Here is a 25,617-nt window from a genome sequence, read left to right on the forward strand (position 1 = left end):
GGAGAAGAGAGAAAGTTAGGCATTCAAAACCTGTTTGAGGAAATAATAATGGAAAACTTCCCAAACTTGGCAAAAGAAATGGATATACAAGCCCAAGAAGTGTAGAATCCCAAACAAGAAGAACCCAAAAGACTCACATGAAGAAACATCATAATTAAAATCCCAAATGTTAAAGACAAAGAGAGAATCCTAACAGCAGCAAGAGAAAAGCAGTAAGTTACTTGTAAGGGAGCTCCCATAAGACTGTCTGCTGATTTCTCAACAGAAACTTTGCAGGCCAATAGGGTTTGGCATGAATATTCAATGTGATAAAAAGCAAGTACTTAACTTGAAGTCCACCCAGCAAAACTATTCTACCCAGCAAGGCTATCATTTAAAATCCAAGGACAGATAAAGAACTTCCCAGACAAAAGAAAGCTAAAGGAGTTCATCACCACCAAATCAGTATTACAAGGAATGTTAGAAGGATTTCTTAAAAAAAAAGAAAAAAAAGAATAAAATATATGAATAATAAAATGTCAATAACTACACATCTATCAATAATTACTTTCAGTGTAAATGGATTAAGTACACTGATCAAAAACAGGATGGCTGAATGGATAAAAAACAAAATCCTTACATATGCTGCCTACAGAGACTCACTACAGATAGAAAGACAAAAAGAGACTAAAAAAAAGGAATGGAAAAAATATGCCATGAAAATGAAAACAAAAAAAACAAAAATCTGGGGTAGTAATTCTTATACCCGACAAAATAGACTTTAAACAAAGGCTATAATGAGAGACAAAGAAGGACCCAGTAATCCCTCTTTTGGTTATTTATTCAAAGAAATCCAAAATGCTGCTTCAAGGAGAAGTGCACCTCCATATATCCATTGCAGCCTTATTTTACAATACCCAAGATGTGTAGGCCGCCTGGGTGTCTTTCAATTGATGAATGGATAAAGAGTAGGCAGTACATACATACAGTGGAATATTGCTCTGCCATGGAAGGGAATGGGTTCTTGCCATCTGCGGCAGCATGTACGGGCCTGGGAGTACTGTGCTGAGTGGAGTATGTCAGACAGAGAAAGACCAATCCAATGTGATTTCACTTATATATAGAATCTAAAGAACAAAATAAACAAACAAAAGAGAAACAGACTCATAGATGCAGAGAACATTTTGATGGTTGCCAGATAGGAGGTTTATTGATGAAAAAGAGGAAAGGATTAAGAAGTACAAGTTGGTAGTTACAAAATAGTCATGGGGATGTAGGATATAATGCAAGGAATATAGTCAATAATACTGTGTCAGATGGGGAGTAGATTTATCAGGGTAATAGATGGTAGGGGGAGTTGGGGGCAGGGTGAAAAAGGTGAAGGGATTAAGAAGTACAAATTGGTAGTTACAAATAGTCATGGGGATGTAAAGTAAAACATAGGGAATACAGTCATCAATTTGATAATAACTATGTATAGTGCCAGGTGGGTACGAGACTAGTCAGGGGTATCACTTCTTAAATAATATTACTAATGCCTAACCACTAGGCTGTACACCTGAAATTAATATAAAATAATATTGAATGTCATCTGTAATTGCAAGTTTGAAAAAGGGTGGAAAGGTGAAGGGAAATAAGTGATCCAAATTTCCAGGTATAAAACAAGTAAGTCAGTAATGTGGAATATAGTCAATAATATTGTGATAACATGGTACAGCATCAGATGGTTGCTGGACTTATCACAGTGATCACTTCTTTAAACATATAAACATTGAATAACTAAGGTATGGTGTATACTTGAAACTAATATAATATTGTATGTTAGCTGTATTTTTAATAAAAATATTAAATATAAAATAAAATCAATGAGTCAAGAGTGACAATATACAATATTCAATTAATAAGATGTTTGCAATTTAAAACACAGGGAAAGAAGGTCATTACTTTATGTAGTGTTAAAAGTCACAACTGATAGCAAAAATATACTGTATTAATTTGTATGCAGTAAAGTACAGAGCAGCTAAAGTTATAAAGCAAATTAGAAACGGAAAAATTTTAGAAACATGCAGTTACAGTGGGAAATTTCAATTCATATCTGAGATTTAGGCAGTTCTAGATAATACAATTTTTTTATTAAGTTAAAAATTAACTAAGATAGGGCAAAATTGAAAAACATAATCAACACATGAGACTAATAAAAGGTTTTAATTCATGGAAAGAATCGTTTTCTTATGTCCATTAAAAATTTACAGAAAATAATTATGTAGTTGGAAGCAAAACAAACAAACACCTTTGATTTAAAAAGCAGACATAGTACAGCCCATCTTATCTGGATTTTATGTAATATAATTATAAATGAATAATTGAAAGATGACATGGAAATCCAGTTATTGTTCAAAGAGAAAATTAAAAGGAAAATTGATAACTATCTAGAAGTCAAGGAATAGAAAACCATTTCACACTAAAATCAATGAATACAGTGAAAGGAATGCATAGAGCATAGATGAAAACACCTTCTGTATTAAGCAATGAATTAAATAAATAAGTAAATAAATAAAACAAGTATTCATCTAATTTATTTTAATTTAATGTAGGTTGCTGGACTTGAATCTAAACTCCTGTTTGCTAATCAATAGAAGAACTGTAGAACTAATACATCTTTACTTTTAATTTCTTCCCATGGAGATTCTTCTGAGCTAGCCTTGGATAGGTGCAAAGAATGTCATTGGAGAAACAATAAAATACACAGGAAATACCATAGGAAGGCCTTAAGGATAATTCAACTCTGGATCCCAGCAATTATTTTAGTAGGTAATTTGTTGAATGAAAATTAGCATTTAAATTGAAACTTGAGAGGTTGGTGTCATGCAGTGTCATGCAGGGTGGCAGGCGGGGTCTCTGATCCTGCTCCCCATATAAGAACGCAGGACACAGTGAGGCCAAAAAGGAACATCCACGGAGCCATAGGTAGGGGAGTCATACCACTATATTCTCGCTGGCAGCTGGGTTGGAGACACAGGAAGCGGGAGCCACACTGTTCGCTACCCACCGTCCTAATTGCAATCTGCGCTTGCCAGCCACCATCTTCTTGCTAGCCCCCCCCCCTCCCACCTCCAACATTTACTGCTAGCGTAGCCACGGCAGTTATATTAGTGGCCAGTGGCTCACTGGTTACAGCTGACGGCCAACTATCCACAGCTGATGGCCATCCAATCACAGTTGATGGCCATTTACTACCTGAGCCAGCACCTTTCCATATGATGCCTAGAGCCTGGAAACTGCACTCCTGGCTCTGTCCCCACATGCAGAGTGTCATGCAGGGTCTCTGGTCCCACCCCCCACATAAGAAAGCAGGATATGGTGAGGCCAAAAAGGAACATCCACAGAGCCATAAATAGGAGAGTTATACCACTATATTCTCGCTGGTGGCTGGGTTGGAGACACTGGAAGCAGGAGCCACACTATCCGCAACCTGCTGTCCACTTTTCTGCAATCCGCAACCCTCACTCCACTGTGCTAACTGCAATCCGTGCTTGCTAGCTCAGCCACCATCTTCTTGCTAGCCCCATTTGCTGCTAGCGTAGCCACAGCAGTTATACTAGTGGCCAATGTCTCACTGGTTACAGCTGACGGCCATCCAATCACAGTTGATAGCCATTTACTACCTGAGCCAGCACCTTTCCACATGAGGCCGAGAGCCTGGAAACTGCACTCCTGGCTCTGTCCCCACAAATGGTGTTAGATTCTGCTGTAAGATAGACAAGTGACAGTGATATATACAAGATGAAAGGTAGACTGTGTTGTGTAAAAAAAATACATATATCTGGAATGAGACAGGCCCGTGTATACTTATTGGCTCTGTTCAGGGACTCAGGCCCTTTAGAGATGCCCTCCCTACTGAGTGTTGCTTGAGCTCAAGGTCCAAAATAGCAGCTACAGATCTAATTGTCACTAGCAGAGGGAAAGACAAAAGGTGTCTACTAGTTGTCTTTTACAGAAAGATGCTGCCTCATGACACTCCTGCTTACATCGTATAGCTATATCTACATCCTTAGTCACAAGAAAGGCTGCCTTACCATGCATGGCACCTCCCTCCCAGGCCCCTGCTAAAATCTGATGTTTCAGTAACTCTGGAAAAAGAGGAGAGAGGATATGTGGGACAACTGCTAGTCTCACGGTGGGAATAAAATATATCCAATTTCAGGTATGCTGCATTATGAAATATGATTATGTTTAAATCCTTCCCAATGACATTAAGCGATAATTTCTATAAAAATAACAAACAGAAAAAGAAAGATACTAGCATTTAGGAAATAACCTTTCTATTGTAATTTTCTACCTAATCTGAAGAAACAACACGGAGATTTCCTTAAGCTGCAGAACACAGCGTTTTAATTAATGTCTAGTAAATGAGGATTTGTGAAATGAAGTTACTTTCTATCAATTGTCAAGGAGTTAGGCCATATACACTGAGGTCAGTCCGTAGAGACAGGTCTGAGCTTTGTCCCAGCCTTGTTTGTACTCTGAAAGAAGATCAGGCATCAGTAAAAGAAAGCCAGAGAAAAAGTAATAAACATCGTCTTGTCTGATCTGCTGTAATTACTGGGATGACTTGCCACCAGAGCCTTTGGGAGCTAAACAAAGACAGTTAACAGAGTGTCAGCCTGAACGAGTATAAAGGAATATCTGTGGTAGGTGATTATGAGTAGACAGTGCTCATTACACTTTTGGGGAAAAAAAAGGTTATCCTCTTATCCTGCACTAATATCAGGGAAAATTACAGAGGAGATATGTTCTCTTTGAATTATTTAATACAATAAATAGAATTCTGAGGGGTACAGGACTCCAGATCATGCAGGTTCAATTTTTAATAAATCGCATCCGTCTACCATAAATTCTAGCAAAATGTCACTCTGGTTTCTAAATCTAACTTCATAAAAAGAACCATAATTGTCTGACAAAGCAACACATTTTAACTTAAAACCTTCTAGACTATATGTATAAAACACCATATTTCTGTAATATGCCCAGAATATTAGTGATCACTAATACCCGTACTACTACCATTACTAATACTATTACTAATAAAAACAATATAATTTATATCTTTAAAAGCTCTCTACAAATTAGAGTTACTGACCGCTCTATATGTCCACAGTGTGATAAGGAAGAATGTCTCAGTATGTGCAGTGCAAATAAGCAGCTCAGGGAAGCAATAAAGACAAGAGCCTGAACATCAACAAGCCGTGTTCTCACCAGCCAGAGAATAGAACGGTGAAGGAGACAGAATCATCATGGTAAATGCGTTGGAAACCAAAGGAAGATCATGCAGTGAGGATGGGTATTTCTGAAACTAGATATGCCTAAAAGCAGAGACTTTAGTCTTTCCGATCCTTCTTTGGGCTATGGCTTTTGTTTGGACTGAACTTTGAAGAATTCACTCATCTCTTGTGTGAATACACAGTGAGAGAAACTAAATAAAAGGAGTGCTCATCTTTAACGACGTCAGGCGTCCTGTATTTATATGGAGCACTATAATAGGAGGGCCTGCTAGCATTATTTCAAATCCAAGGTGACAGAAGAGGGCATATGTTGGCGCAAATGCTTATCAATACAAAAAGTTGGAGATTGATGTAGATTGCCTCGTGGAAGGGTTTTATTTTGTAGCGTAACCAAGTCATTAACCATGGACTCCAAACAACCAGTAACAGGATTTTACTTCTTTAAAAGTTTGCAAAAAGGCTTTATATTTCATCATCTGACTTTAAGCCCACAACAGGCTTAAAAAGTAGGAAAAATTTTTCTCCTTATGTTAGCCCCAGTTCTTCCATGACCTTGTGACTTTACACCTTCCTACGCAGGTCTCCTTCTGACAGGAAAGTTCTTTCTTTCACTTGTTACCTAGTTAACTCCCTCTAGTCTTCCAGAAATAATTTATTAGAAAGGCTTCCCTCTCCCATAAAGCTCTGTTATGTCCTGTTCTTTGTTGCCATAGCACCTCGCAATACCCTGAGATGAGTGCTCTTCACATTATATAATTCGTTATTCATATGTTGTTGCAGATAACTGCTGTTCCACCTGACTCTCTCAGAGTCCCCTTATCCTTCTTACTGTAGCACCCTAGGATTCCCTGTTTCCCTGCGTGAAGGTTTTTGGGCTGTGGAGACATTTTGCTCTCAGAGGCAGAGTCTGGGAAGGCTTGGGACTCTCCTCCCTACCCAGAGGCTCCTATCCAGTAAGTGACTGTGTGGGTCTGAAAGCCCAGCTCCCTTGCCTCCAGTTAGGACAGATTCGGAAGCATAATTGACACTCCAGAGTTCCTTTACAGGATCAGGTTGAGGCTAATCTCCTAAAAATCATACCCCTGCCTGGCTTCTTCCCTTTCCTGTTCTGCTTTATTGATCCACCAGCTGTTTCTCCTAAGAGCACTTCCTGAATAAACCACTTGCACATGAATCCTTATTTCAAGACTCGGTTTCTAAGGAACCTGACCTAACACACTCTCTTGCCTTTAACAAACTGTAAGTCATTAGGGTGGGGACTAAGGACTGTTTTTTGCTGTTGTTGTTGTTGTTGTTGTTGTTGTTTTAGTTTCGGATGTACAACGCAACATAATAGTTAGACATTTACACCCTGACAAAGTTCCCCTCCCCCAAGCTACTACCCCTCTGACATCTTATATACCTGTTACAGTACCATTGAATGTCTTCCTTATTCTATACTCCACATCCCATGATCTAAAGAACAGAATAAATTAGCAAACAAAACAGAAATAGACTCAGAGATATAGGGAGAAAAACTGCTGGTTGCTAGATGGGAGGAGAGAGGGGTTGGGGGAGAAGTGAAGGGATTAGAAAGAGCAAATTAGTAGACACAATATCGTCACGGGGGTATGAAATGCAGAATGGGGAATATAATCAACAATGTTGTAAAGATATATAAGGCAAGGACTGTTTTTCATCCTTGTGTGCCCGGCCCAAAGCACTGGGCCTAGAATACAGTAGTAATTAACAAAAGCATTGTTGTTTGAATGGACTCCTAGCACTATAATTCGGCTGACAATGAAAATATGAATTAGACAAAATCCCACTCCACATGGCACCCACAATATACAGCAACGCATTTCAGTTATTGAGATCTTGATCTTTTACTACATATTTCTTTAAATGAAAGTTGACTCTATCTGCTTTCATTTTGAAATATGCACAGAGGGATTTTTGTTTATATTCTACACTTTTTAATGAATTTATAGGAATCCACTTAAATATTTTCCTATCATGCTTTATAACTGTAGGATTATATTTTGGACATAGGTTGTTGAAATTACAGGAAAATATTAAATAATACCTCTCTAGTGTCAAGTTTTAAATTGTTGAATTAGCAATTAGCACTACTGGATAGGACAAAAGTAAATTTTGATAAATGGAAAAGTAAATTTTTAAAGACAAATTCATTTAATTTATAAAGGTAATAGTAGAGGAAACAGCATAAAAATAAAAATAGGATAAGTTATGTGAGCTATGAATTAGTTTATCACAAAGCCACCCAAGTTTTAGAACAGACATAGACTACTAAATGAATAAGCAGTACAATATTGCTGGTATAGAAATATCAAATGCTGTGCTAAATATATTCTAAGATTGAAGTGTAAAGACTTGACTTCATTTTTTATCATAACTTACATTTATAAGAATTACAACATTTCACATAGCTATGAAAAATAGGAAAAGAAATGTTAAGAGATGTTCTCCAATTTTTCCATAAGGAAAATGGAAAGAGATTTGTTTAGCTGCTTTTTCACTGGCCACTCCTTATTAAGTCTCCTTTGGTGGTGTTTACTCTCTGACCTCTAAATAATTGAGTGTCTTAAAGCTTGGTCTTTTTCTATCTACACTCATTTCCTCAATCAACCCACCCAGCACTTTAAATATCATACAATGAAGGTACGACAATTAAGTTCGTGAACTTGTTGCACTGATGTTGCTAACCTTTTTTTTTATGTATATCAGAGGGATTATTCATTATGAATTTGTACCAACCGAACAAACAGTTAAGCAAGTTTACTATTTGGAAGTGCTGAAAAGGCTGTGTGAAAAAGTTAGACGATCTGAACTTTTCACCAACAATTCATGGCTCTTGCATCATGACAATGTACCAGCTCACAGGGCACTGTCTGTGAAGTTTTTAGCCAGTAAACAAATAACCGTAGTGAAACACCGTCCCTACTCATCTGATCTGGCCTCCAATGATTTTCTTTATCTGAAGATAAAGGAAATATTAAAAGGAAGATATTTTGATGACATTCAGTATATCAAGGCTAATATGATGACAGTTCTGATGGCCATTCCTGAAAAAGAGTTCCAAAATTGCTTTGAAGGATGGACTAGGTACTGGCATCGGTGCTTAGCTTCCCAAGGGGAGTACTTGGAAGGTGACTATAGTGATATTCAGCAGTGAGGTATGTGGCACTTTTTCTAGGATGAATTGGCGAACTTAATTGTCTGACCTATATGTGATGATAACTCCTAAGATAGTGTTTGTAGGTCAGGCCTTTTCCCTGAATCCCAGTCTTCTAGCAACACCATCTGCCCTGCACCTCTAAGGTAACATGCAAAATGAACCTTTGATTTCCTTCCAAACCAGCTCTTGCAGTCTTTCCCATTTCAGTTAATGGCAACTCCATCATTTCAATCACTTAGACCCAAAACTTTGCAGTCAATTTAAAAAGAGAATGTCAATAAAAATGCACAATCATATTATTAATCTTAATTCCCCCCCCCCAAAAAAAAAAGAAACAGATCTGTGATGGACATTAAATTTTGTGTTATAATTTGTGAAGTAGTAACATAGTCATTTACTGAATTTTCATGTTTTGCCAGGGGTCCTCAAATGAAAATGAAAATGTAAATTAGATGAAATCCCACACCACAAGGCACCCACAATATACAATAATGAGTCTGATGACTCGCGAAGGACTTGCAGGACTCACATAATCATACTCATGACTGTGATATATTACAGTGAGAGGATACAAAGCAAAATTAACAAAAGGAAAGGTGTATGGGGCAAAGTTTGGAGGAAAACAGGCACAAACTTCCAAGAATCCCCTCCCCATGGAGTCATACAAGAGGCACTTAAATCTCTGTGCGTTAAATTATGACAACCCTTTGTGAAATGTCATCTAGCAGGCCTCTCTAAGGCAAGTATTTTCAGGACTGCTAGGTTAACTCTTTCTGTACACATGAATACCTTGAAGCAAACGTGTTGTGTGGGACTTTGGAAGAAGGTCCTTAAAAGAGAAGGGCCCACTTACCATTTTCCCTTTCCTTCCTTGCTGCCTGATATTTAAATGTGATAACTGGGGCTACAGGCTCCATCTTAGACTGTGGGTCAACTCCAAGGTAAAAGTATATGCTAAGGATGGGTCCCCAGTGACATGAAACCATCATACCATCTCAATATTCTTGATGTCCAGATTCATTTTCTAGACAGAATTGATGTTTATGTTGTGTAAGCTACTGTTATTTCTCTATTCAGTAATTAGCAGGCAAACATAATTTGTCATGAAAAAAATTAAATGAAGCAAAATACAAGGCACCCATTTTTAACATTTGCAGACCCTTTACACAAAAGATCCACTATTTTTCCAGCTGCAAAATAATGCAAGTGATATTCTTGAAGAAACAACTGGAAGTACCCAAAGAAATAAACTGCATGCTTTGGAAATGTTATATTTAAAGCATCTAAAAGAGTCGAGAGAAAGACTACACTATTAGTTAAAAAATAAATAAATAAATCATTAAACAGGGACTTCACAACTTAAACATCAATATGTCATTGTTTTTGTGAAGGAAAAGGTGCTGTAATGGCATACAATATATTCCAGACAATTTATTTTTGTTGTTGTTGTTGTTGTTGTAGTAATTTGAATGAATACATCTAGGAGGGTAACTAAGTTTCACTATAATGTTTCTTCTAGAACTTTAAAATGTTTCCCTATTTTAAATTTAGTACTTTTATGCTTAATAACCAATACTTATTTTATCACACATTTTACAAATTATTTCTTTTTTAAAGTGTTGCTGCTGAGCAGCTTTCCATCTTCTTCCTTATGTGTTTCTTATGGGAGTTTACTCACCATCATTTTCAATCTCGTTGAAAGCAAAGCACTTAAGCATAAGACCTGACACAATAAACTGCATAGAAGGAAACATAGGTACTAAACTTATGGACCTTGGGTTCAAAGAGCATTTTGTGAATTTGACTCCAAAGGCAATTTGACTCCAAAGGAAGTAAAAGCTAAAATAAACGAATGGGACTATATGAAACTTAAAAGCTTCTGCACAGCAAAAGAAACCATCGACAAAATAAAGAGGCAACCAACTGAATGGGAGAAGATTTTTGCAAACAGTGCCTCTGATAAGAGGCTAATATCCAAAATATACAAGGAACTCATGAAACTCAACAACAAAAAAACAAACAACCCAATTGAAAAATGGGCAGAGGACTTGAAGAGACATTTCTTCAAAGAGGACATACAAATGGCAAATAGACATATGAAAAAATGCTCAACATCACTAATCATCAGAGAAATGCACATAAAAACCACAATGAGATATCACCTCACCCCAGTCAGAATGGCTATCATCAACAAGACAAATAGTAACAAGTGTTGGAGAGGCTATGGTGAAAAAGGAACCCTCATACACTGTTGGTGGGAATGCAGACTGGTGCAGCCGTTATGGAAGGCAGTGTGGAGGTTCCTCAAAACATTATGAATAGAATTACCATATGACCCAGCAATCCCTCTCCTGGGTATCTACGCAAAAAATATGAAAACATTTATACGTAAAGACACGTGTGCTCCAATGTTCATTGCAGCTTTATTTACGGTGGCCAAGATGTGGAAACAACCAAAGTGTCCTGCAATAGATGAATGGATAAAGAAGTTGTGGTATATATACACAATGGAATATTATTCGGTGGTAAGAAAAGATGATATAGGAACATTTGTGGCAACATGGATGGATCTTGAGAGTATAATGCTAAGCGAAATAAGTCAGACAGAAAAAGCAGAGAACCATATCATTTCACTTATATGTGGTATATAAACCCAAAACAAAAAAAGAACAAGACAAACAAATGAGAAACAAAAACTCATAGACACAGACAATAGTTTAGTGGTTACCAGAGGGTAAGGTGGGTGGGGGGTGGGAGATGAGGGTAGGGGGATCAAATATATGGTGATGGAAGGAGAACTGACTCTGGGTGGTGAACACACAATGGGATTTAAAAATGATGTACTACAGAATTGTACACCTGAAATCTATGTAATTTTACTAACAATTGTCACCCCAATAAATTTAAAAGAAAAAGAAAGCAAAGCAGTAATTTCTTTAATGATTTTTATAATAAATATAATCTAAATTAAGTTATTGAAGACTGCAGATATTACAAATATAATAAAAAAATAAATTGCTCTATTTCACTCACTCCAACTCTGCTATAGTTGTATTTAAATTTATTGGTAACACAAACCAAATGAACTTTTGCTATTTAAGGTTTTAAAAAAGCACCAGCACACATATAGGAAAATGAGGATGTCATTTGGCATGAGGCTTGACAGTGATTTTGTAATTTTGGTATTCTAGTATTCGCCTAACAGATAAACTTAGACAGATTGTGCCAATAAATAATTCAGTGTAACTCTATTTCATGCTTTCTAATAATTCATCTAAAATATCAAAAATGTTACAGTCAATTGGCCTAAGACAGTATTTTAGAATGAATTATCTGCCCCTTTGCATTTTTCTGGGCACCTGGAATTGGAAAGAAAAATTAACATCTCCAATTCCTATGGGTACATTTTTAATCTTATTGAAAAATCTTTATCTCACGCTTTGTCCCTTAAATATTTGAGCAACTTTTAGAAAAACAAGAACAATACCACATTTAATGGGCATCTTGCAACATTCAGAGTTGCAAATGACCATACTCATAAACTGTCAAATTTGATTTAAACTCAATTCAGCATCCAGGTGATTGAATGCTATCAACAATAAGACCTGCAAGACTAAACTGAGGCATCAGAAATAATATACATGAAAGAGGATATTTTAAATGTTCATGTAAGTGGCCCAATTTCAGAACCCATCTATCAGAGCATTGTGCTAATCTTGCACATATTTGAAACATTTCATCTCACTAGATAAATGACAGGGATAAATATTGCAAGACTTTATATTTAACTTGTTTCAATTTTGAATAATACTTAAAAAGGGAATAAATGGAAACTAATATTGTGTTGGATTCTGTACTAGGCACTTTCGCATAATTTTCTTTACAACAACCCGACAAGTAAATAATATTATCCTCCATTTGCAGATGACTAAACTGAGATTCAGAAAGGTAATTAGCTTTCCCAAGACCATACAATTAATAAATTCCAGAATTTTAAAAAGCATCTGTCTGACTCTATTTCTACTAAAAATAGCTGATATTTGCTAAGGCCTTACTCTGACACATGTTTTATTAATGTATCTCATTTAATCTTCACAATAATCATATCAATTAGACGTCATGTCTCCATTTTTCAGATTAGAAACTGATGCTGGAGACAGTAAAATGATTTTCCCAAGGTCCCACAACTAGTATATGGGGGAGCTAGAATCGAAGTTCCACTCTATCTGAAGTGTCTATTTTCAGTCTCACTCTGGTGTTATTAACAGAAACTGACTTTGGTGGCTTTGATTCAAGTTAGTTTGAAGGAAATTTCTCCAAGAGCAAAATGAAAATGGATGGTTGATTTAACTCTTAGTAAAGCACACATTATTCAACTTTAGTGACCCATAGTAACATGTTCTGTACATATTTATATTCCCACCGGAGTATTGTTTTTCTAACTAAAATGAAGATGAAGAATAAAGCACAACATTTTCCTTTATAGCATCATCTGGGATTCTTGGGACTGAATGTTCCTGAAACAAGAAAAGAAATAAGCAAAAGGAACTTGAATTTGTATACTGGATAGAGAAGGGAGAAGATGAGGAATTTTTAAAGTATAAAGACGAGGTCTACAGAGAAGCTTGCCTTAAAACAATGGTTTCCTGAAACAACAGGAAATTGATAGGATATAATCTCCAACACTTTGGAAACTCCAAGACATGTTTTCGAAGCTAGTTAGAGATTTTGACTTTTGTCCAAATATAGTGAGGATGAAATGGATTATATGAATAGGTGGATGGGAAATTGCTCCATATGACCACGGGATACAGGTCATTGATTGCTTATCATCTCTTCCAACTTTTGATTAGGATGCCTTCTTGAAATTCACATACCAGAAAGATAAAAACAACATTTACCAGACACCCTTGCACTAACGTTGCGGACAGAAGTTGGGTTTTATCAATAACAATTCAGAAACAAATTAAGTGGTAAGAGAGGTATTTTTATGAGGAGTCAATTTTTGTAGGTGAGAATTACAGTAAGCATGGTTATGAAACAGAACCAACAGTTCTGGAGTGGAATTCTCAATCCCTCCATCATTAGTAAGTAACATTTTTTTTGAAGCTACTGGTTGGAACAGAGACTGTGATTCTAACAGACAAAGCAATTCCCTTGGTGGGCAAAAGCTGTGATGTTATTCTGGGAATCATTCCTATAAGCCCAGCCTTAGGGCCTTCTCCTGCAGCCCTTACAATTAGTTTTGTAAGGAATTCATTGCCTAGATCAATCAATTTATGCTTAAATTAGCCAGAATAAATTCTGTTATCTGTAACTCAACCCTTTTCTTCTCATTTTCACCTGCCCTTCATCAGCTTCCCCTTCAAAGCCAGACCTAGCAGAGTACAAATGTAAAGTCAGCACTAATGTGTCATCTTGGGGAGGGAAGGGGGCCTTCATCCTTCAAATGCACGTAATTTTGCTTGGAATTACCTGTGTGAGCATTTGCTAGAGACTACAACAATTACTTGTTATTTATTTTACAATATCTGGAAACTATAATCATAAGTCCTGTAGTACAATAGTGAAAACATTAAATGACATGAAGTAAATTACAGACATTATTTCTCAACTATCAATGAATGTTTGGGCACATGTGAAACTTCAGTTTTATCATCAGTGGTTTTCATATGTTGTATTCCTTAAGTAAATAAAATTACAAAGACCTACACTCTTGTTATTCGAAATGCATATCATCCAATGCTATTTCTATGCTTGACTCCAAGAAGCCCCAAGACATCAAATATCGGGGGTGCCAAAAAAATGTACAGTTTGGTCAACGTTGCTCAAGTAGTAGTTTGCCATAATCAGAAGTGTCTGGAGCACCTCTTGTAATTGCAGAAGTCAAATGTGACTTGTATTCATCTTTTGTTATCGGTATATATTGAGCATTACAATTTTAGTAGTTTTATCCTTTCTTAAAATGTGTCTACCTTTTTTTGGCACCCTCTATAAATTCAAATAGTCAATACTTTTGGCAGCAGCACATGTTAAGGATACAAAACCAAAAGGAGATAAATGTACACTGAACTTATCAGGTAATGAGAAATGACATACAATCCATGATGCTACCATGACAATTTATGTAAAAAAAAAGTACCTCTTCTAATAAACTTATACAGTTATTATTTCATGTAAGATGAAATCTTGTTATAAGTCTCACTGCAAAATGAATGCAATTCACATCAAACTTCTAATACATAGAAAATGCTAGATTTTATCAAAAAGTATTTTCAATAGATATGTATTTATAGTTTCCCTAACATTCTTTTGATGGAAGTATTTATTTGATTTTGTCACTTCAGTCAATTACTGTATATTTACATAATTAGCTTAATTATCTCTAATTAAGAAATTAATGTTCATATGTGTAATCATCTGAACATGTAATTATGATACCTAATTATATAGGTAGGCTATATTAAAATGATCAAAATCTTATTACCTTATTGATTTTAAAAGAGTGCATGATATTTATTAAGTATCTGAAAGAGAAACGATTCAAGCATCATTTAAAATACCGTCTTTCCAATTGCTTACTTTCCAAAGTTAAATTAAGATTTGAAAGAGAAATAAAAATAACATAATGACATAAAACTTATGTATCCATGTCAGGCCACAGAATAATTTTTGCTTTATTGCATACTATGACATGCCAAAATTCCTATTAGTGAAATCTCTCTATTCTTTATACACTCACTCAATGTATTCATCTATGATGGATTTATTTCTTGTAAGTTTTGACTAGGGAGAAATAAAAAAATAAAAATAAAAACCTGGAATAAATATAGAAGAAAGTTTTCTATGCCTTCTGAAAAAGGAATTTTTATTTTGTTTTTCAGAATTAATCCTAATAAGAAAAATGTGAACAACTGCTAGCAACTCAAAGGATGGGGATCTTATATACCTTTCTATTCCCCACAGTCTTTGCTAAATGAATGGATTAATAATGCCATATATCTTACACTGGGTCTTTCAAGGAGAGTAGAGCCTGAGGCAAGGATTAGAGTGCTGACAGTTTCTTTGGGAGGTAAAAGCTCAGGGAAACCAAGATGAGGGAACAGGTGGGAAGGCAGAACTGAGGCAAGGGAAGATGGCAGGCAGTGCAAAGAATATGTTGCTTGTGATGTGCCTTTCTTCCAGATGGAGGATTATCTGGAAGCCTTGCAAATGGGAAACATACTTTTATTGTAGTTCTCTGAGGGCAGAGATTTATCTGGGTTATTCCCTCCTGTCTCCTGCTTCCTGTTTGTCTTGATTCGTGCCAACAAGAACATTTCTGAGCTTCATCACCGGGTCTACAGCCAGATCTGAAGGCCTAGAAAAGGTTTTGTGAATTGAGGATTTTACCAATGCCAGTGCCTGGGTCCCAGAGTAAAGGAAAGAGAGTGAAGAATCAGTGGTGCACTCAGAGAAAATGGGGTTACAAGAGAAAAATCAAATGTGGGGAGATAATGGTTTTATTACAACATATGTGTGCCAAAGAACAAGTTTGAAGTATACAATTCACTTTAGTGGGAAATATTTAGTAGCAGTTAGTGTTTCAGGAAAGTCATTAAGTGGACAATATTGATGGAGATTGACAGTCATCTGCCATTTGGGGGATAAAGGGAGGAATGCTAAGTAGGCAGATGCTTTTTCTCATAGGTATGTAAGAGCACAGTGAATGCTGGCTTTGGTAATGATGTCTTCCCAACTGCCTCCCTAGTAGGGACTGATGATGCAATGATCATTGGCACTTTATAGAACCCCATTAGTGATGGGTAAATGAATGGATAGCCACTTCAGTGCCTTCAGAGAGGGGACAAAAGAATATGATGACTTTTTCCACATTAGCACTATGTTAAAAAATCCAATAATCAACTTGTTTGAAAATATTTAAAGCAAGTTAACATGCAGTATCAGCTTCAGGGAAAAAACAAATTCAAAAAGCTAATATTTCAAGAACGTTTTTCCTGAGCCAGGCCATAAAATACAAAGGAGAGCTTCCATGAAAATGCACTCTTTAACTTGGCTTGCAAAACTTACACGGGACTGATTTCATCTCTCCCTCTGACCCAGTTCTTAGAAAATTGTTATCAAGTTACTTATTAATATAACTTACTAGTGCAAACACCCTGAATACGCAGTACTTACAATATCCAGGTTCCTATAAAAATAGCTATTACCTCCCCTAGAGTAAGGCAAGTTTTCCCTTTCTCACAACCTAAATCTAATTTAGACACACTTATTATTAATTCAGAATGCCAGAGAATCTGGTGCATAAAAAGAAGAGCTTTGCAAAAAAAAAAAAAAAAAAAAAAAAACTCACTTATTTCTTGGCCTGATCCAAGAAAGTAAGTTCTGATATTTATAACACCTTAATTCCCTGCTAAAAAAGAAAAAGAAAAAAAAAAAAGTCAAACTAAGCAAATTGAAGACTAATTTCTGACACAATCAACTGATTTGCAACACTTACTACCTACATTTCTCACCCAAGTCTCCAGACCTTTCCTTCAGACCTTACCTTACTTGCTAGCTTTTCATTATAACTCCAAACTCACCTGAAGGAAGAGTTGGGCTTGTCAACATGATTTCATAGGTAAAAATGGTATGTTTCTCTTTGGTCATCAAAACGTGGGGTGAAATGGAAACAAGAATCAAGATAATCCTTCTGGGATGAGTCAAAAATTACCACTTTGTAGCACAAAGACATTAGAAACCAAAGATTTATTATGCAAATATCTGTTCATAATGTAGATGTCCTTGAAGTTTACTATTCAAAAATCAGTCAATTAAAACTCCTTACCTGTGTATATGGTACTCACCAGTCACCCAATTCCTCAGACCAAAATTGTTGAATCATCTTGGACTGTGCTCATTCCTTCTCTCACCCTCCTATCCAATCCATCAACAAAACTTTTGCTCAAAATATATTTGATCTATTCTCTTCCCACCTCTAAATATTAACCCCTTTGCCAATGTCACCATCTTCTCTCCCTGAACAGAGCACCCAGCTTCCACTCTCAACCCCTCTAATCTATTCCCCAACTTGCAGCCAAAGTGATCCTATCAAAACACAAGTCACATTCTACCACCATCTGCTTAAACCCTCCCTTGGCATCCCATTGCAAGTGGGATGGAACCCACCTCCTTTCCATGGAGCCCTCTCTCCTTCATCTCCTGTCAATCACCCCTTAGTCACTGCACTCCAGCCATACTGACCTCCCTCCTCAAACACACCAATGTTCCTCCTGCTTCGGGTCTTTGGCTTTGCTGCTCTCTGTCCTGTTAACTTTACTTAAATGTCATTTCATTATTGTAGCTTTCCCTGACTATCCCATATAAAATAGGGGTTTCTGTTAGTTTCATTTGCTGTGTCCAGTTTAGTTTTCTTCAGGACACTTAATACCAGAAATCAGAACATGTTTATTTGTTTACTGCCTGTTTTTCCCTACAAAAAGATAACCACCATGAGGCCTGGCATTTGGTAGATCTTGTTCATTGCTATATCCCAGAACCAAAATAGTGGCTCACACTTAGTAGGCGCTAAATGCTCACCTCCTTACATATGTCATCCAGCTGCCTTTCTTTACAACTTCCTGGGTAAGCATTAGAAATACAAATGACCTCATTAACACCCATGTAATTCTGAGAGAAATTTGCACTCTATTTAAGAAACTCAACTTCTTATATGCTCACAAAAAACAGGTTACCCATTCAGCAATAATAAAACCATCAACATTATGAATTAAAATGCTTGTTGTTTAAGTTACCCTATAGACCTCTCCTAATAAATGTGAAAACACCTTGTTCCCATAAGGGCATTTTATTCACAGAAGTTTTATGAAAAGATTTTAAAGCTCAGCAATTTTAGGAAGAACATAAAGTGAAAGCTCAGTAACAAAAAGAAAATGTATTCCAGTAACTTCACCAAATCTAATGATGTAAAAACAAAATAAACTTAACAACAACAGCAAAAACAAAACAAAACATTTTTTGGTAAAATATTACTAATCCAGAGGACCCAAAATAATGCAAAATAATTTAGAAGAATATTTTTAAATTAATGAAAAGATGAGCAAAGAAGAAGAAAGTCCAAAATAGAAAATATCTACATTTTTGATGTGAATAAAAATGTGATCAGCTCTGCATTTACCTGTATATTCTTTTAAAAAGATTTTTATTAAAAATATAGCTAACGTACAATATTATATTACTTACAGGGGCACACAATAGTTATTCAACATTTATATACCTAAAGAAGTGATTGCCATGATAAGTTTGGCAACCATCTGACATCGTACCATGTTATCACAATATTGACTATATTCCCCATGCTGCACATTACATCCTGTGACTCATTTGTTTAATACCTGGAAATGTGGACCTCTTATGCTTCACTGTTACCCGCCTTTTTTAAATTAAAGTTTATTGGGGTAACAATTGTTAGTAAAATTACATAGGTTTCAGGTGGACAATCCTATAATACATCACCTATATATCACGTTGTGTTCACCACCCAGAGTCAGTTCTCCTTCCATCACCATATAGTTGATCCCTTGTACCCTCATCTACCACCCCCTCTGCCACTACCCTCTGAATTGTTGTCTATGTCTATGAGTTTTTGTTTCTTCATTTGTTTGTCTTGTTCTTCTCGTTTTCAGTTTTATATACCACATATCAGTGAAATCATATGGTTCTCGACTTTTTCTAATTGACTTATTTCGCTCAGCATAATAATCTCAAGAACCATCCATGTTGTCACAAATGGTACTATTTCACCTTTTCTTACGGCAGAATACTATTCCATTGTGTAGACATACCACAACCTCTTTATCCAATCTTATATTGAAGGACACTTTGGTTGTTTCTATATCTTGGTCACCGTTAATAAAGCTGCAATGAACATTGGAGCACATACATCTTTACGGATAAATGTTTTCAGATGTTTTGGGTAGATACCCAGGAGAGGCATTGCTGGGTCATGTGGTAATTCTATTCTTAATTTTTTGAGGAACCTCCACACTGCCTTCCATAGCGGATACACTAATCTGCATTCCCACCAACAGTGTATGAGGGTTCCTTTTTCTCCACAACCTCTCCAACACTTGTTACTATTTGTCTTGTTGATGATAGCCATTCTGAGTGGGGTGAGGTGATATCTCATTGTGGCTTTTATTTGCATTTCTTTGATGATTAGTGATGTTGAACATTTTTTCATATGTCTATTGGCCATTTGTATGTCCTCTTTGGTAAAATGTCTATTCATGTCCTCTGTCCATTTTTTAATTGGATTGTTTGGTTTTTTTGTTGTTGAGTTGTATGAGTTCCTTATGTATTTTGGATACTAGCCTCTTATTGGAGGCGTTATTTGCAAAACTCTTCTCACATTCGGTTGGTTGCCTCTTTATTTTGTCAATGGTTTCTTTTGCTGTGCAGAGACTTTTTAGTTTGACATAGTTCCATTCATTATCTTAGATTTTACTTCCCTTGCCTTTGAAGTCAAATTAATAAAATGCTCTTTGAACCCAAGGTTCATACGTTTAGTATCTATGTTTTCTTCTATGTAGTTTATTGTTTCAGGTTTTATATTTAGGTCTTTGATCCACTTTGAGTTAATTTTGATACATGATGATAGATAGCAATCTAGTTTCATTCTTTTGCACGTGGCTTTCCAATTCTCCTAGAACCATTGAAGAGGCTGTCTTTTCTTCATTGTATGTTTTTTGCTTCTTTGTCAAAAATTATCTGTCCATATTTATGTGGGTTTATTTCTGGGTTCTCAATTCTATTCCATTTTTCTGTGTCTGTTTTTCTGCCAGTACCATGCTGTTTTACTTATTGTTGCCCTGTAGTACAAGCTGAAGTCAAGGAGTGCAATACCTCCCTCATTGTTCTTTTTTCTCAGGATTGCTTTGGCTGTTCTGGATCTTTTATGGTTCCATACAAATCTGATGATTTTTTGTTCTATTTCTTTTAAAAAATGCCATTGAGATTTTTATGGGGATTGCATTAAATCTGTATATTGCTTTGGGTAACATGGTGAATTTAACTATGTTGATTCTTCCAATCCATGAACATGGAATGTCTTTCCATTTTTTTTGTGTCTTCTTCAATTTCTTTTAAAAATGTCTTATAATTTTCAGTATATAGGTCTTTCACATCCTTGGTTAAATTTATTCCTAGGTATTTTATTCTTTTTGTTGCAATTGCAAAAGGAATTTTTAAATTTTTATTTCTTTTTCTGATATTTCATTGTTAGTGTATAGGAATGCAATGGACTTTTGTATGTTGATTTTGTAGCCGGCAACTTTACTGCATCCGTTTATTGTTTCTAATAGCTTCTTGGTGGAGTCTTTTGGGTTTTCTATATATAGCAGCATGTCATGTGCAAAAAGTGACAATTTAACTTCTTCATTCCCAATTTGGATGCTTTTTTATTTCTTTCTCTCTCCTGATCGCTCTGACTAGGACTTCCAATACTATGTTGAAAAGCAGAGGTGATAGGGGACAAGCCTGTCGTGTTCCTGAATGTAGAGCAAAGAGCTTCAGTTTTTCATCGTTAATTATGATATTAGCTGAGGATTTGTCATATATGGCCTTTATTATGTTCAGATATTTTCCTTCTATACCCATTTTATTAAATGTTTTAATCATAAATGGATGTTGCATCTTGTCAAATGCTTTTTATGCATCAATTGATACAGTCATATGATTTTTGTCCTTTAGTTTGTTTATGTAGTGTATCACATTGATCGATTTGTTTATGTTGAACCATCCTTGCGTCCCTGTTTACCCCATTTTTTTTTAATTTTTCAATTACAGTCAATATTATTTTATATTAATTAGTAGAGGGGTTAGACATTTATATAATTTTAAAAATGACCCCCTGATGAGTCTAGTACCCACCAAGCTCTATACATAGTTATGACCATATTGTTGACTATATTCCCTGTGCTGTACTTTACATCCCCGTGACTATTTTGTAACTACCAATTTGTACTTTTTAATCCCTTCACCTTTTTCACCTTTCCCCCAACCCCCTCCCATCTATCACCCCCAAAAATTTAGTACCCATCTAGTACCCTTATCCTTTTATCACCTACACTCCCCAAACCCCTCCCATCTGGCAACAATAAAAATGTTCTCGTATCTATGAGTCTGTTTCTCATTGTTTATTTTGTTCCTGACATTTGACATATAAATGAAATCACATTGCATCTGTCTTTCTCTGTCTGACCCTCCACTCAGCACAACACCCTCCAGATCCATCCATGCCACCACAGACAGCAGGAAACCATTCCCTTCCATGGCTGAGCAATATTCCATTCTATATATGTACCACCACCTCTTTATCCATTCTTTTATCGACAGACACCAAGGCTGCCTCCACATCTTGGCCATTGTAAACAATGCTACAATGAACATATGGATGCACATGTCCCCTTGATGTAGCATTTTAGTTTTCTTTGGATAAATACACAGAAGTGGGATTACTGGGTAGTTGTCTCTTGTTATAGCCTTTGTTTTAAAATCTACTTTGTCTAGTATAAGTATTGTTACCCCAGCTTCTTTTGCTTTTTGGGGTTTTGCTTGTTTGTTTGTTTCCATTTTCATGAAATATCTTTTCCCGTGCCTTTACTTTCAGTCCGTGTGTGTGTTTCAATCTAAAATGAATCACTTGTAAGCAGCATATGTAAGGGTACTGTTTTCTTATCCATTCAGCCCTTCTATGTCTTTTGATTGGCGCATTTAATTCATTTAAATTGAAAAGTAATTATTGATAGACATGTAGCTATTGCCATTTTATTGTTCATAACTTTCATCTTTCTTTTTTCTTGTTTCTTGGAGAAGTCCCTCTAATATTGCCATTTTATTATTCATAATTTTCATCTTTCTTTTTTTCTTAAAGAAGTCCTCTAACATTCCTTGTAATACTGGGCTGGTGATGAACTCCTGTAGCTTTTCTTTGTCTGGGAAGCTCTTTATTTCTTCGATTTTAAATGATAGCTTTGCTGGGTATAGATACCTTGGTTGTATGTCCTTGTTTTTCATCGCTTTAAATATTTTGCGCCAATCGCTTCTGGCCTGCAAAGTTTCTGTTGACAAATCAACTAACAATATTTTGGGAGCCCCCTTATAAGTTAGTAGGTGACTTTCTCTTGCTGCTTTTAAAATTCTCTCTTTGTCTTTAATCATTGCCATTCTACTTATAATGTGTTTTGGTGTGGGCCTATTTGGGTTCATCTTGTTTGGGACAGTCTGTGCTTCTGGACTTATATGTCTATTTCTTTTGCCAGGGTAGGAAAGTTTTCAGTTATTATTTCTTGAAATAGTTCTCAATCCCTTGTTTTCTTTCTTCTTTTGTTAGCCCTATGATGTGAATATTTTTATGCTTGATGTTTTAAACTATCCTCATTTTTTTGTATTCTTTTTTTTTATTTTTGCTGTTCTGATTGAGTGTTTTCTACTATCTTGTCTTCTAAATTGCTGATTCAATCCTCTGCTTCATCTAGTCTGTTCATAATTCCTTCTAGTGCATTCTTCATTTCAGTTACTATATTCTTCATTTCTGACTAGTTCTTTTTTTACGGTTTCTATGTCCTTTTTTGTGCTTATTATTTCATTGCTGACATTCTCACTAAGTTCCTTGAGCCTCCTTATAACCAGTGTTTTGAAATCTGTCTCTGGTAGGTTGCTTGCCACCATTTCATCTAGTTCTTTTTCTGGAGTTGCCTCCTGTCCTTTCATTTGGAATGTTATTTCTTTGTTTCTTAATTTTTGCTGCCTCTCTGTGTTTGTTTCTATGTATTAGGTAGATCTGTTATGTCTCCCAGTTTTGACTGAGTTGAATTAAGTACTAGGTGCCTAAGGGCCCTGGAAAAGTCTCCCTGGCCACCTGCTCCAGGTGCTCCAGGAGTGTCCCTGTGTGGGTTGTGTGTGTCGTCCTATTATATTTGAGACTTGATTGCTATTGACATCCACATAAGTGGGTGGGATTGACCCTCCAGCTAATTAGCTGTGGGGCTTAGCCACATCCAAAGCTTATGGGCTGCTGTGTGGGAGGCTTATCCCCCACTGAGTGGGATTTGCCCCAGCAGGCTCTGCTGCCTGTTGAGACTGCCCTTTGTGTGTGTTGCTTGTGGGGCTAATTGGGCAGTGCTCTGCTGTGGTCTGAAGCCAACCTCCAAGTATGTTGGTTGTGCGCTGTCTTGGTAGGGACTCTGGTGCAGGCCAATGTCAGTCACTGACTTTGACTGGATGGCAACCACTGATAGGAGCTACAAAGCAATCCACAGTTGTCTGTGGATTAAGTCAAAGACCTGTGTTAAGTCAAAGGTAGGTGAGAGAAGCCACACTGAAAACGGAGGACAGCCATCACCACTACTGGGCCTGGGGTAGCTCTGCAAAATGCCAGGATACCCTGAGGCCTGCTGCCACCTGCCAGCTCCCTTAAGGTTCAGACACTGTTGAAGCCTCTTGTAGTATGCAAGTTGGGTGAGGCAGGGTCTCAGGGAGTTACTAAAGTGGGAAGAGTTGTGGCCATCAGGTTAATTTAGAGTCTTGTTGGGTGTCAGTGATGAGCTTTGTGCTACTCAGAGCACACCGACGCCAGGTCCAGCCCATTGGGGCCTGTGGACTCCAGTAGTTTTCCAAGAAAGAGTGCAATGCAGGCAGGGCTGGCTGCCTGCCAAGAAGTCCCCTCTGGCATTGGGGGAGTTGGGGAGGGTGGCGTCTCAGCAGAGCTCACCAGACAACCAATTCAGATCAGGTTTAGCCATGACCATGGGAGATGACTCACCACAATAAGTATGGCACCCCTCTGCCCACTGCATAGGAGGAGGACACCCACACAGGGAAAATGGCAACTGTCCTTCAGCCCTTGCCTGGAAGCCACACATCCCAGTCTGCCCCGTGTAGGACCCCATCACCCCCTGAGTCAGCATCCCTCCACTGGATCTCAGGGTGCTTGACTGTGGGTGAGTGAGTCTGTGTGTGTGCCCTTTAAGAGAATGTCTGGGTTTCCCACAGCCTTTCATCCCAGCTGGATTGTCAGCATCCTCACTGTTTTTCACAGTCAGATGTTGTGTGGTGTTCTTCTTCCCAGCACCAGTACTCCAGCATGGTGTGAGGCTGAGATCCCTCCCTCTTCCAGGGAGTACCTCCATAGCTGAGATATCCCTCCTGATTCTCAACTGCCACCCAGGGGTTTGGGGTTAGCCCATTTCACATTTCTGCCCCTGATACAAGTCTTGACATGACTTCTCTTTTAAATCCTTAGTTATGAAACTTCTGTTCAGCTAGACTTCAGATGGTTATCCAGGTTGATTATTCTATAATTTAGTTGTAATTTGAATATGTTCATGGAAGGAAGCAGGCATGGCATTTATCTACTCCACCATCTTGGATCTCCCTATCATAGATTTCATTACCTGAATTTATACAGCAGGTTTTTTTGTGAATACTATCAAATAATTATCTGCCACAAATTTGAGTTATATTAACTATTGCCATTACTAAACATTTTATTGAAGGCCTAATACGAACTTCACATTGGCTTGGTGAAATAAAGCATACTTTGTGTTCCTGAGGAATATAATCTATAAGGAAGTCCAAATTTATAAGAAAATGGCTCTGATAAGTACTCGATTACATTATGGACAAATTCTGCCATACAGCATTAGTTTCATGGACTAGCATCACTGAGATGAGAAAAACTATCATTATTTTAATCATAAATATTTCAGTATAGGCTTCTACCTTAATATATCTAATGTAAATTACTGTACATTGTGTAAAATGATTTATAAACTTCCTTACAGATGAGAAAATCAGCCTTCTGAAAAAGAAGTGTTTGCATAGAAAAAGGCAAGTGATATGCTTTGATCAATTCCATGTGAAACATAAAAGGCTTCTTTCATATAAAATAGATACTGGTCATACAATTTTAATTGAGGAAGATGTTTGTTCATTTTTAGCATTTCAAGGGAACACATACCAAACAGATCTGTACGTTCAATGGCTATTTTATTATTATTTTTGTAATAAAATGATAATATATCTTCCTTAGAAAAAAAGTTTTCAATGCTAGATAAATCAGAACACTCTAAATTAAATTATTTATCTAAAAAGTAACAATTTTAATGAGTATTA

At 36.6% G+C, this 25,617-nt stretch overlaps 1 protein-coding gene across 1 annotated transcript in view; it reads right to left on the minus strand.

Annotated features, from left to right (window-relative positions):
- MDGA2 (MAM domain containing glycosylphosphatidylinositol anchor 2) overlaps positions 1–25,617 on the minus strand; it is an 806,109-nt gene that overhangs the window by 369,438 nt on the left and 411,054 nt on the right. The window lies entirely within an intron of this gene.

Source organism: Rhinolophus ferrumequinum, chromosome 6, assembly GCF_004115265.2.
Source record: "Rhinolophus ferrumequinum isolate MPI-CBG mRhiFer1 chromosome 6, mRhiFer1_v1.p, whole genome shotgun sequence".
Taxonomy (NCBI): domain Eukaryota; kingdom Metazoa; phylum Chordata; class Mammalia; order Chiroptera; family Rhinolophidae; genus Rhinolophus; species Rhinolophus ferrumequinum.